Consider the following 10,512-nt stretch of genomic DNA (forward strand, 5'->3'; position numbering starts at 1 on the left):
CCTTGAGAAGAGAGGATGATGAGAGTTGAATCTGGAAGTGCTTGTGAGTGCCTTTCTTCCAAAGAACTCTGCACAGTCAAGACGTGGCCCGTGGGCCCCCGTTTTCCACAGGAAGAGATGGGCCCTGGTTTTTCTCTCTTTCAGTGGGAAGATGGGGCCAGGATTAGAGCTCAAGGGTTAGTGTGCCCTCCTCCTCTGCAGGCTCCTTTTCAAATTGTTTTGGCCCTTCCTTAAAAGCTACCTTAATTGTTCTGCAGCCTTCTGTCCTAGCCCTGCTTTTATTCTTATGTTATATCAGCATTTCTCAAACCATGTTCCATTATTTGGGGACTTTTGGGCTAACCACAATAAATACATTCGTTTGGCCAGGATCTCATTTCTCAAAATCATGAGTTGGCTGATGTTCTTTGAAAATCTCCCAGCTTTTCACTAAATTCACCTCCTGTCCTCTTTCCTCCAAACCTGTCTCACCTGCAGGATTCCTTGTCATAAAGAATAGCACCATCAGGCACCAAGTGTCCCAAACCACAAACTTGGGGTTCACCCTTGATCTTTCTGCTTCTGGTAAGCCCAAAATTCCCTCTAGATGGAATTATGGCTGTTTCTTGATACAGTATTTATTTACTTAACAAATATTTATTAAGCACATTTTGTATAGTATCTGGCTTGGGAAGCTTACACACTAATGGTAAGGACAGAACCCACACAGATGAAAAGCTTAATAACAACCTGAGATGTATCACCAGATAACAAGCACATGTGCATTACAGATAATACAATGCTGCAGGCTCAGTGAGAAACATCTCTGTGGGCTGAAGAGGTCAGGCAAGGAGTCCAGGGAAATACTGTTCTGTTGCTTAGAAACAGCATTGGAGATGGGAGATAATTTTAAATGGCTATCTGAAAGGATCCATGGAATGTTAAGACTAGAAAAGATAGAAGCAGTCAATCATTTGCCACTACTCCCAATTTACATAGAGGAAACTAAGACCCAGAGAGACCAATTGATGGACGGTAAGCAGCATTCATACAGTATTCATTGAGTGCCCACTGCTTGCAAAACACAGCATGGGCTACACTTATTCAAAGGAGCAAGGTGAGACCAACTTTCAAAGGGTACCTGGTATCTACCAAAAAACTAACCTGTGCCAAACATCCCAGGGGCAGGGCTGGGCTGGCAAGGTGGTGGGACCGACTGGTAGTAAATTGGGTTACTAAGAAAAGAATTAAAATAATCACAGGTCGGCCATTTCTGCTTTGTGAGTAATCAGGGTGGAAGAATTCACCGCCTACAGGGTCTAGTCATCTCAGATATCCAGGTAGGAGATTCTGAAGCAACCTCTGCAGTATCCACTCCCCAGCAGGCGACACAGCCTGAATATTTGTGAAGTGGAAACACAGTGGTTGGTTTTAGAACAATAAAGACAAGGAGGCAGGGAAAGTGTTACCATCAAGGATTATTTTTTTTCTTGACTTCTACTTGAGTTATTGCTTTCAATGCGCCTCTAACCAAGTCAGAGTACGGTAAGGGCACTTCCATAGTCCACAGTCCAGCCTTAGGGAAAACACTGAGGTTCTTTTGTGTGTTTTTTTACTCTAGAGGAAGTCAAACAGGAAAAGTTAAAGATTCTGTGACAATAGATAAAAATATCTTTCTAAAAATGAAGGCATCCGCATGGAGCAATTGTAGCAGACAGGAAGAAAGTCACAGCTGTAGATAAAGTAAACAGGAGCTGGCTTTTCAGTCCCAGGACAAGAAAGGTTCCCAATTCTGGGCTTTCTGGATGCCTGACATTAGTTTGAAGTAGTTGATTCCTCCTTGTTTGAAGAATGTCTAAAGATGTTCCTGGAAGTCATCTCGGTTTTTTAGTTCCCCTGTTCATGACCTGAGTGTCTGTGTGCTCCCAGCACGGCTTGAAATTAGTGTATTTTTTTCATCTTTGCCTTTAGTTTTTAAACAAGCAGGGAGAGACCCGGGGGGACCTCCGTGGCGATGTGTGGGCTGGACCGCCTGTGAATGAGGTTGGGTAGCCTGAGGCAGGTCCTCATTATCCTCACCCAGCCTGGATTTGCATGCATGGGAAGACCTGCCCCTAGAGAGGAGTTTTTAAAAAATAATATGTAGTGTGAGGTGAGATCATAGATATAAAAGCTCTTCTTTGAAGTTAAAAAAAATGTCAGCCTACAAATGTACAGTATTGATATTATTTATTAACGAATTTGTTTGATACTGTCGTTGTCAGGCTCCTTGCCAAACTCATTTAAAAAGACAATCATCAGCATTATGGCTTATAGATTAACATAGAAGTTTCATTGCCAGTAAATTATAGTACACACACTAATAATGTACCAAGGAGGCCACTGTCTTCTACTTCACCGCCAACCAAAAAGAATTAAAAATTGATATCTTCCTTACAGTGTGAGAGACAAAGGAGCCTGGGAGGGTGGGAGTGGGGATGCTCTTCCCTCTCCTGCCTGCTAAGCGGCAAAGAGGCTAGAGCCCTCCCAACCCAGCTGGTACCAATTACTTCGCAAACACCAATTCATTAATCCAGCGAGTATTGAGTAGCATTGCGAGGTAACCTGCTAAACAAGTAAGTAGAAGGGCTATAGTGTTGTTGACCATGCAATACTTTAGTCTTGCACTATATGAACCAGGAATCCTTGCTGTGTCTGGTGCTACTTTCCAAGTTTGGGAGAATATTTCATACATGCAGGAGATGTGTATCCTAGTATAATGCCTGGTATGTAGCAGGTGCTCCATATGTGTTTTGTAGGATGAATGAATAATGGGAAAGCATGAATGTACAGCAGCCAGTCCAGTGACACAAAATTCCAACCTAGAAGCCCCTCTGGCATTTTTCTGATTCACACCTATAAAATTACAAAGTGCATAACGATAGGAAAAAAGAGCACACAGAGAGCGAAAGTGCCGGAAGAGCTACCGTGGAGGCCTGTTGTGGGGCCCACTGGCCTGTTCTCACTTTTTCCACCCAAAGCCAAGCTCCAAGCTTGGTATAGCCATCATGCCCTGTCTAAAGTTGGATCTTACTCTACCCTTGACCCATTCGAAGATTAGACAAGTATCTTTTTTCTTGTGTGATTCCATTCAACACACACTCATCAAATGTCAATAGTATATGTTATACCATGCTAGGCACTTTGGAGGAGCGTAGAAATATAAGACATGGTTCCTGGTCTCAAGAATTAATTGTTATAGTTAGAGAAATTCCATATTATTCTACAAACATGTTGAACATATGTGCTAAGTGCTGCTATTCCAAGTGCTAGAAATTCATTGTTAGCCAAGACACCTAACTTCCCTGCTCTCATGATGCTGACATTATAGAGGGGAAAGAACAAAAAAAATCATATAAAATAAAAAAAGACATAATACAAATTCAAATAAGTGCTATTAAAATGAAATCAAGTAATAGAAAAACTATTTATCTGAGTTATTAATGACAAGACTTAAGAGTAGAGCTCCAGGCAGAGGGGATAGCAAGTTCAAAGTCACCCATGGGAACACACGCTTAAAGTGGTAGAGACCCAGCAGGAAGCACAGGGAATGAGGGGAAGAGAGATAGGACACAGGTTGGAGAAGGGCCAGGTCATGCAAGGTCATGTCCCTTGACACCCAAAGGGTAGTCCAAGGAGCAGCAACATCAGCATCACCTGAGAGTTTATTAAAAGTGATGCCCAATCTTTATTTTCCTTCTACAGCCATAGGACTATCAGAAATACATCTTCCTTCAATAAAGGTTACTTCTCTAAGCCTCCCTTGTGGATAGTTATGGCTATGTGACATAAAGAAAGTGATATATGTGACTTCCCAGAATTATCCTTAAAAGGACAGCCTTTCCTCCTTTCTGCTGCCTGGAATACAAGTTTAAAGGCTACTTCTCCAGTAGCTATTGTACCATGAGCTGCCTTTGAGAATGGGAGCTACTCAAGGCCAAACAATGAACAGAAGAGGCTGTGTCCTTGACTCCATGGAAGGCCTGACCAGCCCTGAACTGACTACCTCTCAAACTCCTGAGTATAAGACAAAAAAGAAATGTCCATTTTCATTAAGCCATTGACATTCTGGGTTTTTCTGTTACAGCTGAGCTTAATCCCAACTGATTCACACCCTATTACATATCATTATTTCTCTTATAGAACTGTACATTTCCCCAACCTTTCAGTAAAACCAATAATTCAAGAAGATATGCTATACTTATCTTGCAGCTTCAAATAAATCCCACTGCTCTCTGACCCTCACCTTTCTTGATCTATTCAGTATGGAAGTGATCTTCCAAATTCTGTCTCAGACAACCTGATATTCTGTATGGTCTCAGTTTCTATGAAAGAAGTAAATCAGAGAAACTACATGAATGAGCAAGAAACAGGAAGAATTGGCAATTAATACAAACCCAGAGGCAGCCTAGTTTCACATCGAATTGGGGATTCAATCTACTCACTGGAAAGAAGGTGCCAGGTAAGTACAAACAAGGAAGTGGCACTTTGATGTGCATTTGTTGAGCCATGTAGCAGAAATCATCTCACATCAGACATTCTTTGTGCAAACTTTCAGTCATTCTGAACACAGGATTTTTATCGACTGCTATAAAATAAAATCCAACGCACATCAATAAATAAGTCATGGTTTCTCTGGAAGGTAGTCTCATTAGTAGGACTTACATCACTAATGCAATCATAACCATTCCTGCAAAGGATTAAATTTTAAACCACTCCCTTTAAGGATTAAATTGATCCTTTCAGCAAAGGCACAATGAATTGCAAAACAAACAACAAAAAAAGTGATATAAAGATGTCTTCTAAAATGAAAGATTTGGTAGAAAACTCACCTAGGTCATACAGCTCTCACTAACAAGCTAAAACACTGCTTTAATTCTATACTGTTTATTGTCTTGGGAGCTAATAGACTGATGGAGGTTTAACCTCCATTTCTTTCCCAAGCAGAAAATGCCAAGTTCTTCGTTGTGGTTTTTAGACCAGACACTTGGGGGCAGCAGTGAGCCAATGAGGAGCATAAACAATGGTGATGACAACTTTGAGCCTGAAACTTTGACTCTAGTCATTGAGATGTCAGCTAGCTCTATTTAAAATTATTCAAACCAAACAGAACTAATTTCTTAAACCTTTAAAAATTAAATGTTAAAAGTATTCACTCTTTTAGTATATGCTTCCTTACTTCCCAAAATGTTTTTGCTTTTCCTATTGACAATTTTCCTTTTTAATCCATTTAGGAGTTTGATCATGTTCAAGTTGAGAAATCTCTCCCTGACCAATCCAAGTTGAAGACGGGGGAGAGGAGCGAGAGGCGCCAGCCCCAGGGCGCAAACACTAGCTCTGCGCGGTGCAGAGGCGGCACCGACCGGCTCTGCCGAGAAGCCAGGGTGGCCGGGCCGGCGCTGCCGGAGCCAGGGTTTCCCAGGCCTTCTCCTCTCCCCCCACACCATCCTCACATTCAGTTCATCGCTGCCTGTCTGGAAAGCCTAGGAACAGCGTGGGCGGTGCTGGGTTGGCTTTCACCGCGGGCAGGAGATTTTATAAACAAAGGAACCACAGCCCATCCATCATTAAACCACCAAAACGAGGCTGGGGGCTGGCGACTGAAAAGGTGTCACTGAGGGCAGTGACCCACGGAGAGGGAGGGTCTGGGCTCACTCCCACGGGGTGGCCCCCCGGAGCCTGGCAAGGAGCAGCCAGGACAGCCCCTCTTGCTGCTCGCGGCTGAGAAGAGGCCTTTGTTAGGTTGTCAGGCCGGGTTTATTTTCAGACCCAGTCAGGGCTGCCCTCCTGCTCTGGGCTTCCCCTCGCACAGCTGTTGCTCCTGCTTTCCAAAGCCCTAGCCTACAGGTGCTGCGCTTGCCTTGCCTTTGTTTGGCAGTGACAAGTTGGAACAGTGAGGACTGCTTTAAAGAGAGGAGATGGGGGAGGGGGAGGGGGAGGAGGGGGAGGAGGGGGGGAGGGGAGGGGAGGGGGAGGGGGAGGGGGGAGGGGAGGGGAAGGGAAGGGGAGGAGTAGATTCCTGCTCTGCTCTCCCCAGCCCAGTCTGCTCTCCAGTCCGAGCCGCACCACAGGCCTTCCCTGATAAAAAGCGGCCCTTGTATGCATTGTATTTTAAATAGCTTCTTTCTTTCACTATACACAATGTGTGTTTATTGTAGTTATTTCCATCTAGTTTGTCTCTCTGGACACAGCTCGGCATAGTTGCATGATTCCCACGTTTTAAGCATGGTGGCAGCCCTACTGGACAGTGACTGCCGTCCTTCCTGGGTGTATTTTAAAATCTGCCCCAAAGCAAAGACTGTGTCGGGGTGTAGGACTGGGGTATGAGTCAGTTTTGCATTTTACTCTCTACCTTCCTGTATTGTTTCATCCTTTCCCAAGAAATGAATTGTTTTGCAATGGTTTTTTTTTTTTAAAAAAAGAAGAAGAATGAGGACAGCTCTGACTAAAGTCAAGGCCATTGCCACACTGGACACACCCTCAGCCAAGACTTCACATAGCTGGGCTTTCTCTTCGGTCCTTAAAGATGTATTTACATCTGCTCCTGCTGTTGCCCTCCTCTTTGCTCACAGAGTATCAGGGGGCTATGGTGTCCTTGGAGACCTACTTCCCGAGGAAGGGCTGAGGGCTCCCTTCCCCCACCAGCACCCTGCCTGCCCTCCCACCCCACACACTCCCCTTTTCCTCTCTCTTCTGGAAGCATGTTGCTGTCAGGCCCAGGAATTGGTCAGGAAAGGACTTGATACAGACAGGACCACTCAGAACAGCAGTAAGCGATGTCCAGATATTATACAACACTGTTGAATAGCAAAACGACTGGAGAGTAGATGAGGGCTGACTCCTCTTTATTTTAACACTTTGTCCTTTGATGTGTGTTCTCTCTTTAATATATTCAGCTTCTAAGCACTTGCTGAATGCCTGCCCTGTGCAAGGCTCTAGGTGGGTGCTAGGTTGTAAAGGGAGGTGGCCCCCGTCCACCACCAGGACTTGAACTGAGGTGTATCTAGTCCATACACTATGGACTAGATACCTTGAACAACAGACATTGATTTCTCACAGTTCTGGAAGCTGGAAGTCCAAAACCAGGGTGCCAGCTGGGTTAGGTTCTGGCGAAGACCCTTTTCCTGGTTTGCAGACAGCCACCTTCTCACTCTATACTCACATGATTGAGAGAAAATGAGCAAGCTCACTGGTCTCTTCTTATAAGGCCACTAATCCCATCATGAGGACCCCACCCTCATGACCTTGTGCAGAGGACCACACATTCTTGTGCAGGACACAGCTAAGTAAATGGTGAGCTTTCTGTGAGATGAGCAGACAGCCGCCCCCTCCCCCAGCCGCACCAGCGCTAGCCCAGGTCCGGGAAGGTTCTCAGGAGAAGGAGATGCCTGAGCCGAGTCTGAAGGACAGGTTGGCCAGGCAGAGAACAAGGGAAAGGAAACACAAAGTAATGTCCTTCTGCTACTGAGCTTTCCTATTTATATTGTGGCCCTGTTCTGAACATTTCATGTATCCTATCTCTTAGTTCTCACAGTTCTGCAAGAGTGCTGTTATTATAAAGCTGAGGTCCCTGAGGCACAGAGGGGCAGTGGTTTCTTCCAAGGTCATGCAGTTAAGAGTGGTGGAGCCAGGGCCCTGGCCTGTTGGCTCCATGGTAGAGCGTCGGCCTGGCGTGCAGGAGTTCCGGGTTCAATTCCCGGCCAGGACACACAAGAGAAGCGCCCATCTGCTTCTCCACCCCCCCCCCCCTTCCTCTCTGTCTCTTTTCCCCTCTCGCAGCCAAGGCTCCATTGGAGCAAAGTTTGCCGGGGCGCTGGGGATGGCTCTGTGGCCTCTGCCTCAGGCGCTAGAATGGCTCTGGTTGCGGCAGAGCAATGACCCAAGATGGGCAGAGCATCACTCCCTGGTGGGCATGCCGGGTGGATTCCGATCAGGCGCATGCGGGAGTCTGTCTGACTGCCTCCCTGTTTCCAACTTTGGAAAAATACAAAAAAAAAAAAAAAAAAAGAGTGGTGAAGCCAGGACTTGAACTGAGGCAATGCGGCTCCCCGGTGCTTGCTTCTAACCCCTCACCTAACCTGTAGTTTGGGTGACTCAGGGAGTGAGGGCTAAGAGACACAGAACTGGGCTGGAAAGGTTGGCAGGAGCCCCATGATACTAAGGAGGCCGTTTCATCCTGAAGACTTGAAAACAAAGGAAAGCCGTGATCAGATTTGGTTTTCAGATTAATCTGTGCCTCTGAGGTGGTCAAGGTGGGTGGAGAAGGGGGACGACACTGAGCTCTGCTGAGGAGACAAGGCTGGGTCCATGACACAGCGTGGAGAGAGGAGGCTGGTGCTTGGCACCCAGGTTAGGTGACTGGGATGAGGATGGCTCTTCTCAGGTATGCTGGGAATGCTACAATAACAGCACACTTAGCCCTGGCTGGATAGCTCAGGTGGTTAGAGCATAGTCCCAAAGCACAGAGGTTGCCAGTTCGATCCCCGGTCAGGGCACGTATAGGAACAGGTCGATGTTCCTGTCTCTCTCTCTCTCTCTCTCTCTCTCAAATCAATAAAAAAAATTTTAATATTAAAAAAAATGCTTAGAAGAAATGGGAGAAGTCAGTGAGGTGCCCATGGGGATTCCATGTGGACATAAAGTCCCTAACAGGTCAGCAGCAAGAGGAAAGGATCCCATGTTCTGTCCCACATAGCCAAGTGTGGCTGACCCGAAAAAACTAGGCTCTTCCTCAGTCCTGTTTCCTCCACAGAAGTGGGTCTTGGGCTTATGGACCTGAAATGTATGCAGTTTAGGAGGAGGGTCTGCTTAGGGAAAAGAACACAAAATTTACCAAATCAAAAGTAGGGACAAAGTGAATAGAATTAGAAAAGAAATTGCACAAATTTTTAAAACGCAGACTAATACTGCAAAGCTTATAAAATTCTGAAAATAATGAGATTTATACTCATCAAGTAGCACACTCCTCTCTACAATGCTGTCTTTTCTCTACATATTTGGCTATAAACTCTGATCATTGTTAAAATTACAATAATGTTTGTAATATTTTCTGAAGAGAGTGCAGAAGGGTAATTCAGTATTTTTTCTAATGCAGTTGGTTGAGGTTTGTTTTCTAATGCTGATGCAGTATGCGCAAAGCTTACAACTTCACACACGGACTTACCTCCTTTTTGTAGTACTGCTATAGTATTCTGCTCTGCAAACACAGGAACTGTATAATTCTATCTAATGTGATTCCCATTAAAAAAGAAAAAATGTATAATGCATGTCAGCTTGGGTTGCTATAGCAACATACACTATGGACTAGATACCTTGAACAACAGACATTGATTTCTCACAGTTCTGGAAGCTGGAAGTCCAAAACCAGGGTGCCAGCTGGGTTAGGTTCTGGCGAAGACCCTTTTCCTGGTTTGCAGACAGCCACCTTCTCACTCTATACTCACATGATTGAGAGAAAATGAGCAAGCTCACTGGTCTCTTCTTATAAGGCCACTAATCCCATCATGAGGACCCCACCCTCATGACCTTGTTTAAACACAATCACCTCCCAGAGACCTTTATCTCCAAATATCATCACATGGAAGTTAGGGCTTCAACATATGAATTGGCAGTGGTATACAAACATTTAGTCTATCATAATGTGTTAAAAATTAATTTTAAATGATTATTTATTATTAAATAATTATTTAATAATTAGGAAATAAGTAAACAATTGTTGAAAAGACTTCCGTTTCGACTATGTCCTGAGAATCAAATATTCTACTTACAATTTTATATATCAGAGGATCACAAGAACTTCCCACCAGCTAACTGCTGGTTCTGTATATTTGAAACCCTGTTTTCCCCTCTTCCCCTCTGCCTCTGCGGCCAGGCTCTGCGGGACACAAATCCGCCACCTTATTCTGCCCTGCACCTGGGCGCAGAGGACAGCAGGAGTCCTGGGATGACCAACAATAACTGAAATCTAGTGGACAAGTGACCAAAAGACACAGATGTTTTCCACTGAACCCAAACTAAATGTGTTTCCAACTTAAATTCCTCTTAACTAATCCCCCAAAATTCCGTAGCCACTTCATTGCTACCTGATACAGAGGGAACATGTGGAAACAGATGATATCTTAACCAATAGTGATTACAATATTTCACTTTTGCGAATTCAACAAAAGCACCACGTGAACACATTGCGAGGCCCCGTCTCAGGGCCCGGGAAGTGATGGGCTCCTCTACATGAGGGTCTTTCCCTTCACGGCCATTCTATCTCTGCCTCTAGAACATGGGCCACGAATGTGAGGGTGGGGCCATATGAGACAACTTTTGAAAATAAAATTGTTGAAAATTATGTAGTGCTTACCAGCAGAACTGCTATGTCTGTATTGAGTTGCTTAATCGTCATAACAACTCTAGGATGTTGATAGTCTAAAATTCTTTATTTACAGGTAGGGAAACTAAGTCACAGAGAGGTAAGGTAACTTGCCTGGGTCACACATGCAATAA

The sequence above is a fragment of the Saccopteryx bilineata genome, chromosome 4 (assembly GCF_036850765.1).
Source record: "Saccopteryx bilineata isolate mSacBil1 chromosome 4, mSacBil1_pri_phased_curated, whole genome shotgun sequence".
NCBI lineage: Eukaryota > Metazoa > Chordata > Mammalia > Chiroptera > Emballonuridae > Saccopteryx > Saccopteryx bilineata.